The sequence below is a fragment of the Tigriopus californicus genome, chromosome 11 (genome assembly GCF_007210705.1).
Source record: "Tigriopus californicus strain San Diego chromosome 11, Tcal_SD_v2.1, whole genome shotgun sequence".
Taxonomy (NCBI): Eukaryota; Metazoa; Arthropoda; class Copepoda; order Harpacticoida; family Harpacticidae; genus Tigriopus; species Tigriopus californicus.
In genome coordinates this window covers 7,923,182-7,936,699 of record NC_081450.1, presented here as the reverse complement: position 1 = coordinate 7,936,699, position 13,518 = coordinate 7,923,182, and the positions used below count along the sequence as shown (strand labels likewise).

Genomic DNA, 13,518 nt, shown 5'->3' with positions numbered 1-13,518 from the left:
TGCGAACTCTAAGAGAAAAATGAAACACTCTGTAACTGCAGGAACTCAATTATCAAATAGTTCACTGTCAACAAGATGTCTTAGATTAATAATCATATATTATATCAACCCAGACGAGTGTCACGCACGTGGTAAGGTGGGGGCATTCTTCAACATAAAACATAAACATGAGACCGGAAAAGGAAAAACAACTGGACAGGAGGAAAATAAAGTCAACATCGTAATCGTTTTGGCGGCAAATCCAAACTCCAGGGATGTCGCCCCAACATCTGGCTCCCTCCGAATCCGTCAAAGGTTCGGACCCCTAAGAATCTTCTTGGTGAATCGTTTGGATCAACTCCAACCCTTTGAGGTGTTGTGCTCGTTGGAGTAAGATGAGCTTGTTTACCGGGCGATGAAATTCTGACTTTGAGAACGTCTTCAGATCTTTCGCATTTCGATCACCAACACAAACACGAGCACTACGAACAATTCCTTCCTGGTCCGGATAAGTCTCGATGACCCTAGCGAGTTTCCACAGGTTTCGTGGGGTGTTATCATCTTTGAGGATGACGATATCCCCAACCTCCAGATTTTCCTGACCCCTGATCCATTTCGATCTTGGAGCCTCAAATATGCTACAGTACCATAACCATACGTGGAACCGTCGCAGAACACGTGCAGTTCTCTGGACACGATTGGGCCAAAACTTGATGGCCTGAACGATCGAGGAATTTCCACTTTGGATAGGGCAGGAAGCTCGTTCAACCACTTTTTCCATTTATCCTCAATTACAGGTGTTGTTGGTTCGTCCCAACCTCTCTTCAGCAATCCAGCCTCTTTCAAGATCACGCGACCGACTAGCAGAAACGGAGCAGCCACTCCCAATGGGTCATAAACGCTGGAGATCATTGACAGCATCGATCTCTGAGTTAAAGGGCAAGGTCTCAACTCGATCCGAAAGCCAAGCGTGTCGTTTTCTGTGTTCCATATTACTCCCAGCGCTCTCTTAGTGGGATTTTCCACCGACTCGAAGGAAAGGTTCTTAGAAGCAGGATCCTGAGTTTCGTTTGAAATGGAACGAAGGAATTCTGGAAAATTTGAGACAAATTTTGTCAGGTGAAACCCTCCCTTCTTACAAAGCTCCTTGACTTCATTAGTAAGGTTCACTGCTTCCTCAACTGTGGCGACGCTCTTGAGGCAATCATCGACATAGAAGTTCCTGTTGACGGTGTCAACAGCACTTTTGCTGAACTTCGACCCGTGATCCGCAGCCGTTCGTCGAAGCGCATAATTCGCGCAACTTGGGGAACTACGACCCCCGAACAAATGACGAGTCATCTCGTACTCTACAAAATCTTCCGTTTCGTTGTTATTCTTGAACCAGAAGAACCACAAATAATTCATGTCTTCTTCCGGCACGTGAACCCGATAGAACATTTTTTCAATGTCTCCGGCAAAAGCAACGGGTTCTTTCCGGAAGCGTAACAAAACACCAACAAGTTGATTGGTCAGGTCGGGTCCAGTAAAAAGTTCGTCATTGATCGAGCGACCACCCACTTGGTTAGCGCAATTGAAAACCACTCGAATCTTCTGTTTTTGGGGGTGATAGACAGCATGATGGGGTATGTAGTGGCACATGCCCATGGGCGTATTCTTCAGCTTAGCTGGACTCACCTCTCGAGCATATTCATGTCGGATCAACTCACTCATGAATTCAAAGTAGTCTCTTTTGGAAGACTGATTGCCCTGGAGCGTCCTCACAATAGCAGTAACACGCTTTAAGGCCACCATCCTGCTCTCAGGTAACACCAATGGTCGATTTCTAATTGGGAGGGGGACCTCATAAGCTCCATTCTTGTATCTGGTCCCTTGCTCCACAATTTCAATAAATTTCAAGTCGTCTCCAGACATGGAGTCGTCCATACCTATCGTCACGAGTGAGGGTGGGAGCTTAGGCATAGTAAAGTCCGAATCCACCAGGCTGGAAAGCATCTCGGCAACCCCGAGATCTTTCAAGACTTCCCTTCCAACAATCCTATTTGGAAGAGCAAGGGTTCGATTGCAGGTAACTCTTCTCTCACTCGCATCTCCGCCCATTGGACCCATTACCGACCACCCCAATTTCGTTTTGATGGCGTAGGGTGAGAGCGGGTCGGACTGATCTCCTATGATAACGTTCAAGGGTCGGAGAGCATCGGGTGTGTCGGCGCCAATTAACAAGATGACGGGTAGCTGAGGATCTAGTCGGGCAATTTCGGGCCTCAGCCCTTCAAAGGCGGTCCATCTTTCGAGTAATCTTGGAGAAGCAATCTCGTTCGGCTGTAAGGGAATTGATTTTCGCGTAAACACGTTTCTCAAATCCACTTTCTCACCCCGATCAGGATCTTGGACGCAAAGGCCAGTCAGTACGGTTGTCTCTACGGTTTCTTCCCCACTGACGGTGTGGATAGCAATCTTGGTTGTTGGGCCGGATATTTCAAGGGCCCCTTGGAGAGCAACAGTCGCAAATGTCCCTGAGCTAAGTGGATCGAGGAGAGCCAGACCTTCAATCTGTTTGGCCGGATCATCCGAATGAGAAACAACAACACGAACGACGCTCATGGCGACGACCGCTCCCTTCAATCCAATGGCTCTAACGTTGACCATATCGGACTCGATACGGACTTCATTATCTTTCTCTTTCTCAACGTGAAGCGATGTTGGGTGTTGCCTTTCACATGTCTTGCAAATGCGCCGTTGAGAGCACTTCTTGGAAAAGTGGCCAACACTCAGACAACCGAAGCACGCGCCCTTCTCTTTGATCATATTCTGTTTACTTTCTTTAGATCTGTTCAAGTATTTGGGACACTTCTCAACGTCATGATTAGCCCCACATTCCAAGCAAACCCCCATATTGGCGCTTGTCGAAGTAACCAAACTTGTCATTCTTCTTGGAAACCCTATCTTCTTTGGTCCGGAATCCCTTTCTGGAGGCGATTTTGGACAAGATCCGGCGGCCTTTATGGCTTCTTCTCCATAGATGGGGTCGCTAGCCTTATCCAAGAGGTCTTCCACAAATCTCACAAAGAGCTGGAAGGTTTCTCGGCTGCCTGGATCTCGTCTACTTCTTAGCACAATGGTACGCCACGAATTTCTTACATGGTAGGAAAACTTCTGCAAAAGCTCGCCGATGAATCTTGGTGAATTGAGCTCTGAATCAACAACTATCGAGGAACAACGAATCATGGCAGAGTAGATGTCTTGAAGGCCTTTTACGCAATTGTCCTTTACTTGTGGCCAATTTCTTAGCTCTTCCATGAATTTATTGGCAATGTAGATGTCGTTCCCATAGCGCCGTTTCAATAGACGCTTGGCTTCGTCATAGCACACTTGATCATCCACAAACAGACAGCCTTCAATTAACCTCTTAGGGTCACCCTCGACGACTTCCAACAAACGGATTAATCGGATGCGTCCATCAGACAAGTGTTGCTAGATCACATCTTCCACCTGCCTCATAAAATAATTGAAGTACAAGGGATCGCCAGTAAATGAGGTTATCTTGGAACTGAAAGCAGTTTGGCGTCTCATCATTTCCACCAACAACGCTGTGTCCCCACGGGTAGAGCCATGGTCGTGTGCCACAACTGGTGGGGGTGGGGCCGCGTCAGGAGCCCAAGGGTTGGAGCGAATCGGATGCACTCGTAACAAATCGTCATGCAATCGGCGATCTTCTTCGTCAATCTGTTTCCTGGCTTGGATTTCGGCGGAGAGACTGTCCATCTCTCTTTTCAACAAGAGCTTCTTTCTCCGAGCATCCAAGTCAGCCAGCTCTTTCTCCAGGACCTCGAGCTCGAGGACACTTAAGGCCTCGGCCTGTCTTTTGGCCAATTGGACTTGGGCCTCGACTTGCCTCTCCTGCGAGGCGCTCGACCTGACACTAACCTGGCTCAGACGGTCGTCGGGATCAACAGCACCGTGGGCGCGGGCGTGGCTCCCGTGGCTCCCGTGGCTCCCAAGCACCTGTTCGGCTTCGTAAGGGACTGGGGCCACCTCGCAGTCATTTTCTTCGGGATCATCGGTCCTGTTCATATTGTCACACTGATGTCTCAGACGGTCGTCGGGATCATCAGCACCGTGGGCGCGGGCGTGGCTCCCGTGGCTCCCGTGGCTCCCAAGCACCTGTTCGGCTTCGTAAGGGACTGGGGCCACCTCGCAGTCATGTTCTTCGGGGTCATCATCGGTCCTGTTCATATTGTCACACTGATGTCACAGATTTTGTCTCAGCAACGTTCAAATCCAGGCAAACTTTCAAGATCTGCCCTCTTACCACTGATGTAACTGCAGGAACTCAATTATCAAATAGTTCACTGTCAACAAGATGTCTTAGATTAAGAAACATATATTATATCAACCCAGACGAGTGTCACGCACGTGGTAAGATGGGGGCATTCTTGAACATAAAACATAAACATGAGACCGGAAAAGGAAAAACAACTGGACAGGAGGAGAATAAAGTCAACATAGTAATCGTTTTGGCGGCAAATCCAAACTCCAGGGATGTCGCCCCAACACCATGTATTCAGCCTCAGCGGTGAACAAGGCAACCTATTGTTGTTTTTGACACTTCCACGAAATGAGTCCTCCGGCCATAAGAAACATGAACCCGGATGTAGAGCGCCTGTCCTCTATGTCACCCGCCCAATTGGCATCTGAGTATCCTATCATCTCACTGGATTTCTTACGGGAATACACAATTCCAATTGTGACTGATCCTTTTACGTATCTCAAGATTCTTTTGACGGCAATCCAATCATTTTGAGTTGGGTGGGAATCGAACTTGGCCACGGTAGTAACTGCATAGGCCATATCTAGCCTCGTCCTTCCAGCCAAGTAGAGTAAAGCCCCGACCACGGGTCTGTATTCCGTGTGTTGAACAGGATCCTCTCCATCTCCAGCTTTGGCCAATTTCAAATTAGCCTCCTTTGGTGTGTCGCCTGTTTTGCATTCTTCCATGCCCATTCTCCTCATCAAATCCTTTTAATATTGGGGTTTACCAACCTGAACCAGGCCGCGTTTTCTGTCGTCTGACACTACAGTATGTCCAAGAATTGATGGTGGTTTTTAAAACTCATCACATTTAGTAAATTAATCACCCATACTTAGAAGTACAAACTATGATTTATTTTCCCAATATGGCGGCCTTGCCGTCGAACGCATTTTAGAATTTGTTTGGGCATTCAATCATATAATTTTTCCAGGACGTCTAGCAAGATCTTTCTTCGATAATTTTTCAGATTTTGGACAAGGGTTTGCTCCAAGATCGCTGGTGCCTCGCTGTTGAGCTCGATGTTGTGCTCTTTCATCATTGTGGAAGGGTGTTTAGAACAGTTCCAATAGGAGGGTTTAAATACTTATTTAATTATATTAAACATATACTTTTCGATGATGCAGTCACTAAGAAATTTGCATCAGAAAGGGAGCTAAACATTAAAAAAATTGCATCAACTAAGTTTCATAGCATTCCTGCTATTTACATCACTTTTATGGAAGAAAACGCTCAAAACTGAATACCACCATCAATTTTTGGACAGACTGTTTTTCCGAAAAAATTACTGAGATGTCCCAGATCCTTGGCTTCTTTGTTCAACTCGTTTTCGTCTCTCCCGGCTAAAATCAATTCATCCACATTCACTGCTATGTAGATCTTGTCTTCTCCTTCCGTACAATAGAAACAGAGATCTTCTTCCGTTTGGACAAAGCCGAGGTCTTTCAGGACACTGTCCAACATCGAATTCCACACACAAGGAGATTGCTTGAGCCCGTATATACCCTTCTTTGGACGATAAACCATATCTTCCTTGCCTCTTTCTTCGTTCCCTTCCGGCTAGCTGTTTTAAAAGTATTTCCTCCTTAATCTTTCCGTTTAAAATCTAGTCTTAATGTCCACTTGATGAAGGGCTTGACAACGCCAACCACACACGCGCACTGTCTCAAATCTAACCATCGGACAAAATCTCTTCATAGTCAAGACCATACTATTAGAATTGTATCTCATCAAGTCATCATCAACACGCCTTATCTAAGGTTCCGTGTACTGTTTATTTTATGTTCCGGTTCTTGTCGCGCATTCTTCTTCTCATTGTTTTGTAAGCCAGTATTGGGACATTGAAGCAGGAAAGGAAAATAACGTCACCCTCAAATTTGGGGAAGTTACTTGCTCTTTTGAAGCTTGACAGTTCTTGTTTAAGAATTGTATTAGAGTTCCAGTTCATTTATCCATAAAAGGAATGGTTCATTAGCATTGCTTTGGATTACTTGTCACAGAATTGCTCATTAACATGCTTAATGGTAACGTTTTAGCTTTAAAAAAAGCCATTTTCGACTTATTTTTACTTTTTAGAACTTTCTGTTTTTGCAAAAACCTTTTTGAAACCTTAGAAACGTTTTTTGTCTAATATTGTGCATTCTATCTTGGGGTTTTAGTACCTCTATTGTTTTGAAAAGTGCCCTAGTGACCTCCCAAAATTTATGCTGATATCATCATTCAGCTGCTACTTAAAGGAGTCAATAGTAGTTTACGTCTGCTCCCGTTTTGCACTAAAGAGAAACTCTATACAGTTCTTATTACATCAAAAACTGACTGGTTATGGGTCTCTGTCACAACTGCTGCGCCATTGGAGATTAGATTGAAATCTATGGATCAATGATTGGGTATCGTGCCCTTGAATGGATCAATTACCCCACATGGAAAGTCCAGGTGAAGATGTCCTTGATCAAGGACGGACTGTTGGGTATTGTGCGCGGATCCGAGGCTCCTCCCTTGCTAAGAGATGAAGAACCGTTGTGGAAGTTTGCCGCTCGCAAGGATCGAGTGTTGGCGACGATCGTACTGTCTGTGGACCAGGGTCTCCTGTACCTGTAGGGCGATCTGCTAGATCCCAAAGTCGAGTGAGCAAATGCGAGTCCTCCGCCAATTGCAAAAGCTCCCATGGTGGCAAAGAAGCGCTTCTCTCTTTTGGTCGATTGTTTGCCTAAGAAGTGTTGCATACACTCATCCTCATTGTTCAATCGCCACTGAACTCCGTTACATTTGCCGAAGGCACTGATTACCTTTTCTTATTTAAAGCTAAGTTTTCGAAATATGATCCTTTTGAAGCACTGACTTTAGCCAATTTGGTCCAAAAACAGTGACAAAAAGTGCGGATTTTGGCTGGGGGAAATTTTTCAATGGTGCTTCAATTCAGCGGCCAAGTACTTTAGTTGAAGGGGGCCTTTCTTAGCAAGTTTCTTTCAAAACATAGGACCATACAGCATAGTCCAGAATTCTAAGATCTNTGGGGGCCCAATTCTAATGTTGGGACCTCCAAACAGGATTCCCTAGTTATCCAAAAAGGAGATTGTATTTTTGGCTGAATGAGCAGGAGCAAAGTCTTGTTGAAAGACAAAGGGCCGGTTTAATGCTACATTTCTCATCCAGGGTATCACATTAGACTTGAAACCCTCAATGTAGGCATCTGCATTTAGCCTGAATCCCTCTGGGAACTAGATTGGAGGTCCAATCCAATGCGATGCATTGGTTTGTTTGGAACTGCCTTGATGCACCTTTTTATTCCAGCTACCACTCTTGAATATCTAACTGCTGGTGTTCTTGCATTCCTAGGAAGGGGATTAGGGTCAGCTTGCCAATCAAGACAGTTTTTCACAACATAAATAGTCCGGTGGGCCACTTTAAGGTTCAAACTTGCTTCTGTAGAAGTGTATCCCGCACACAGCAAAGCTACAATGGATTCTCTTTTTGCTTTCATGAATTTCAGCTTTGATTTTTTTTTTTTGTATTTTTGTTTACATCAATGAAAAGAGTGGACAATGACAAAAAAAACATATCAAACCATGGACTTGATCAAACTCAGTTTGGGAAAAAAATGTGTGTTCATTCTTATCCTCGACACCCGGTAGGCCCTTTCACCATATCTTCGGCAACTAGGCAGACATCTCCTATTTTTGGGGCTTCTTCCTCTGTAAACCATTTTCGTCCCGTCATTAAAGTTGGGAGATACTCTGAGGACCATCTTTTCCTAAAGTGATCCAGAGTTTGACGCAAATAATTATATCGCTTAGAAAGTGATGCCGGACTTCCAAGAAAACTCTAAATTTGCAATATTGACAGCCCAAAAGTTAAATGAGCAGGGAAGATTGGGCCGGAGCTTTCTTACGAAGGTCGGTAAGTCAATGGGCGTGCATTCATCGTTCCCTCTTTATCAGTTAACAAGGTGTTCATCTCGGAATAGGATAATAATGCTCCGTGCAACACTTTTCTCAGGGGTTCTTTTAGAGTTCTATTGAGTCGTTCACAGAATGCACCATGGTGAGGGGCTCTTTTGGTTATGAATTTCCACGTAATTCCCTTATTCGCCAAGAACCGCTGAAGTTGCCCCGAGTCCACTTGCACCTTGTTCACCCTTGCAAAAGCTCTCCTCAGTAGGTCACTCGCTTTAACAAAACTTTTCGCATTGTCAATAAATGTGGTCGTGGGAACGCCTCTCCGATTGATCATTCTCTTCAAGGCAGTCAAGAACTCTGCCGTGAAAACACAAATATAGGCTTTTTTGGATTGTTTACCCTCACCCTTAATCCAAAGAGGTCCCGTAAAATCGAGAGCCAATCGATTGCAAAATTTATCTCTCATTTTACTCAATGCTTTCGAATCCGAGACTGACGCTTTCATTTGTTCAAGAATCGAATGAACAATATGTCTGAACACTAGTCGGTTTCGGCCAAACCCCACTCAAACTCTACCAACAGCTTCTTCGTAATGTTCAGCAGTAGTACTCATTCCCGCCAGGATTTCGGCCGTAGGTCCTCGCAATGCCTCTATTAAGTACTGTATCTTTGTAAAATTTACCTTGGCTTCGAATGATTCCCAAAAGCAGGGGAAATCGAGCGGGCTTCCGTCGAAGATTGGTGGCCTAAGCCCCGAAGCGAGGGCTCCAGCCCTTGCCTCTTCCTCTTCTCGCTTTCGCATGTGGAAAAGGTATTGGTTGGCCTGTTGTTCGACCTGCTCGCATTCTTCCTCCAGCTCCGCAGCATGCCCCTGGAGTCGGTCTTTCAGTTGGTTCCCCTCCATCCAATGCACTTTGCTTTCGACGAAGCCTCTGAATCTCTCCTCGTGTTTCTTTAGTTTGATCAGATACGTATCAATCCTAATTTGGTCTTGCTCTTCCCTGAACGCTCTCTCCACTTTCTACATAACTTCTCTCAACCTTTCCTCAAATTGGCCAAAGGCGTCCGTGATTCACCCTGGATCAAGTCCAACACTCCCCTCAGACCCCGAATCTCTGAGTCTCGAGAAAGACTGCACTTCCAAGCACTCGATTTCCTTTAGTAATAGTTCCTCCCACTTTTCATTGCTCTTCTGCATTTCATCCATCATCGACTGAAAGCAATTTAGCAATAGCACATTGGAACTCGCGTCGTTTTGGTTCCCGTTGTTAGACTTAGCTCCACTCAATGTAGCAAGGAGAACACCTTGTGCGACGTCGATATCCGTCTCCGCCTGAGCGGAATCCTGTTGATGCGACACCGGTGAAGTTTCCTCAATAGGATAAATCTCGTCCTCGCCCTCGCTTTCGGGCACAGTTTCATGATTGTCACCTTGATGATCCGTAGTGATATCTCCATCAGACTTAGCATTCGAATCCCTGACTGTCCTCCCCACAATTCGGGACACCAAGACAGCTTTCGTGATTCCCGAGTCGGACAAACCAAGTTCCAGGCACTCTTCTTTCAGCTGATGGAACGTTTTGCTCATGATCTGGTTTTCCAATTGTGTTGTTGACTCCAGGCTTGCGATTCCTTCCGGAATATTCTCATTCGACAATGACATTTCGTATCTATTATCGAAGAGTCGTTTTGAAAGGTGTTCTGTCTAGCTGAACTAAATGATGCCAGAACTTCAGAGACTTTGGTTTGTAACTCTATATTTATTTCCTTTTCGTCCTTATGGGTTTCAAAAAGTTGGTCTCTTCGATCAAACAGGTTTTCTTTGGTTAAACGAGAATGATCGACCAGAGGCCCCACGGGAATACTCGAAGCAAGAGCAATGAGCTATTCAATCAGGGGCACTGGTTCGTACATTCAGAGTCGTTGAATCCGCCTTCCCAATCTTGTGACTAGATTATGAACAGGTGGCTTGTTTTGTCACCTTCGCTCTTCCTTTCTTGTGTCTGAGCTCTTTTTCCTGGGTGCTTGGCCAGCCCCGGTTGCGTAATGGTTTTTGTGGGTGTGAACGGTCTTGTTCGAGATAATACACGTGCCCAATTCCCCTCTTTACCGTTTCTTCGCCGTTTTCAAGGTAACCACTCTCACTATTCTGTCCGGTCCTGGATGTTTTTCGATGACCTTTGCCATCGGCCACTTTTGCTTAATCACTTTCTCCAAGTGTTTCATAAGCAATATTTGGCCAGTTGTCAACGGCTGGGTGGCTCTTCCGAAGGGCCCTGGGGATTGTAGGGGGGTTTGGTACTCGTTTCGCCATCTGGATTTGAACCTTTTTATTACTTGCTGCCGATGTTTAAAAGCTTTTCTCTTTGGTGAGGTTTTTGTTCTAGTGGCATAGCCGAAAAGAGTTTTCCAACTAGGAAGGGACCAAGTGTCAATGGTTCCAGCGAATTGGGATCATCATGAAGGCACCCAATTGGTCTTGAGTTGAGGATTCCCTCGATTTGGACATCCGATGTTTCCAATCCTTGATCCATCAGCATGGCCGTTCCTGTTGTTCTTCTTAAACTTTCCCATGCTCCCCGATGATTTCGGGGTGTATGGCGGGATGAATTTCCAATTGATTCCTTTTTCTGTTAGTCTGGTAAGGAATTCCCCTGATTACTGGAAACTCTTTGCATTGTCTGACATGAACAATTGCGGTATTCCTCGTCTAGCCACAAACCTTGTGATGGCCGTCAGCATTTCATCTGTGTTCAGCTTCCCTATGACTTTGAGATGAATTGCTCTAGTAACCATGCACGTAACTAACAGGAAATATCTTTTTCCAAGTCCCTCCCCCCAAGTGGTCCGGCATAGCCTAGCCCTGTTCTTGTGAAAGGGGGTAGGAAGGTTGATCGTTGAACTGGTAGTTGGCCTGGCTGAACTTGGGCTTGCATCATACGATCCTTTAAACATTTTCGACAAGTGTTCGCTTCCCTCCCGAAATCCACACTTGTTGCCGTAGTTGTGCTTGGAGTTGATCCAACCATGGATTTCTAGAAGACCTGGATGGCGCACGGCAAAAAGAAGGTGACCCATAGAGGGGGAAGAGGCGATCTCTCTGTTTGTTAGAAAGAGCACCCTTGACATAATTTTCAGTGCTTCTTTCTTCATGGAAAATACAAAAATATCAATAGTTACGAATTATCAAGACACATGCCCTATTTTAAGTTCTTAATTTTCTATCATTAATTATTCTTTAAAGCTAAGAATGCAAATTCCAGTAGTGTTAACAAAACTCTCCTCCCTTGACAAACCCAAGATATAGGTTTTATTGGGCACTTACTGCCAATTGTAAAAGCGAGACATAATACCTAATATAGTACAATATTTGCAAAACTCTTCTTTCATCTCTACCCAAAAATGGGCTTCTATTTACATTACCTTAAATCAATATTAAACTTTAAAAAATAACTGGACCCTTCCACTTGGATATTACAATCAAATCTAAATAATCCAAAGCAACTCTGTCATACAAAATTGTAAATGAATTGAAAATGAGCTTCTCAGTTTCCACATTAAGTCTTCTTCAGTAGAAATTTGAGGCCAAATTCTTCATACTTCTGATTTTAGGCATTCACTTTAGTGGTGTTAAAGAGAGTACTAAAAAGTTATTCTTATTCTTATTCTAGGATGAGACAGTGATTCCTGCAGAACATATTGTAAAGAACTAATCTCAATTGGTTTAGTATAATCGTTTAGAGTTAATAGAGGTGATAGTTAATTATGACATATGTTTAGACTTTAATTATTGCAAGGATCTCTTATCAGATATTTGGATGGTTACGCCACAAACCCAAGACTCAGCTTCATCATTACATTTTAAGAAGTGAGCATATCAATTTTTTGGATTAGTATGATAACTCTTGCTGAATTTCAAAATGAACTGATTTTCAAAAGGAACTGATTTTTGAGGAATTCCAAATGATTTCAAAGGTTTTTACTTTGGCTTCATATCCCGTCACTCTATTAATTATCCATTGACAAACAGAACCTTTGGTTGAAAACAAGAGATATGCACATGTTTCTGCCACTTTCAATTAGACTTAAATGAGAGTATAGAACATTAAGTACTAGAAGTGTCACTACTTGCTCATTTTTTCTTACCTCTTCATTGTGATTTTTGCCTTCAGAATTTCCCTATGGACACAATATTGGTGATTTCGCCATATTGGTATTGGGCAGTTGAAGGTGAAATTCACATTTGATCACAATGCAATGGAAAATACCCTCGTGTTGACAACACTGAAAGAACACTTTCACTTAATCATAGATAATCATGCCTAGGGTGCCCTAGACAAACTATGTTCAACAATGATGTTATTTTGACACTCGATTAACGTAGATTAGTGAAGTACCTGACTTCAGGCGAATTGTTTTGCCGCCACGGCCACTTCTTGACTCGAGCGCAAACAGGGTTCAAACAGATTTGATAGCCAAAGCTAGCTTGACTTTTTATTGGTAGTTAGCTAGTGGGCTTAACCATGAAATGAAGTTGAAAATAATTACAACCATTTCCACAATAATGCAGTTCAAAATATTTGACATTTGGTAACTTTCCTTCAATGAAGAGTATATTTTAAACCTTATCATTAGCCTCCTCATCTGAAAAGAGAAGCCTTGATTGAGCAATTTCAAGGCAAGTAGGACGAGTCGAAAATTCCAGCCCATTTCACCACTTAATGCCAAACTGTTGACCCAGTCGAACTGGCCAAGACTAAGCCAGCCTGACGACATAATACAGGCTGAATTGGCGTTCCTACTTTGTGGTTTCACCCTTGTGGGTCACTCAAGAAAGGGAATCTGTTACTGAGCGGAGTCCATATCTTTCTTTAGATGTCCGTGATCTAACCCACAGCTCGCCAATTGCTGGTGTTGGTTTTGAACGTAGAGTTGAACGATTCGTGGATGTCCTGGCAACAATGACAGTTTGTTGATGGGCTGATCCGCTCGAGTTAGGGGCCCTGGATTCAGAGACGCGCGAGGCTGACAAGTGGCTCCACTTCAAAAATGTAAACGATCAGTAGAACTAAAAAGTTTCCAAACAGATTTTGAACTGATGTGCTGTATAAGAAAGAGTTCTATCATGACAAGGATCATCGAATATTTTCTTCAAGGACACTGCAAAGTTTTACTTGAAGACACGCTGATTCATGGATATGGCATTTTAGATTTTTACGTCTATTTTGTTACTTTCTGAACCCTTTCTGAACCCACCCTTTCTGAACCCATTTTTTCATAAGATTAGATTGCTATAATATTTCATTAGATTATTCAGATCGACATTATCACATG

General features: G+C 43.9%; 1 protein-coding gene across 2 annotated transcripts in view; it reads left to right on the top strand.

Annotated features, from left to right (window-relative positions):
* LOC131891054 (disintegrin and metalloproteinase domain-containing protein 10-like) overlaps window positions 1-13,518 on the top strand; it is a 47,537-nt gene that overhangs the window by 21,341 nt on the left and 12,678 nt on the right. The window lies entirely within an intron of this gene.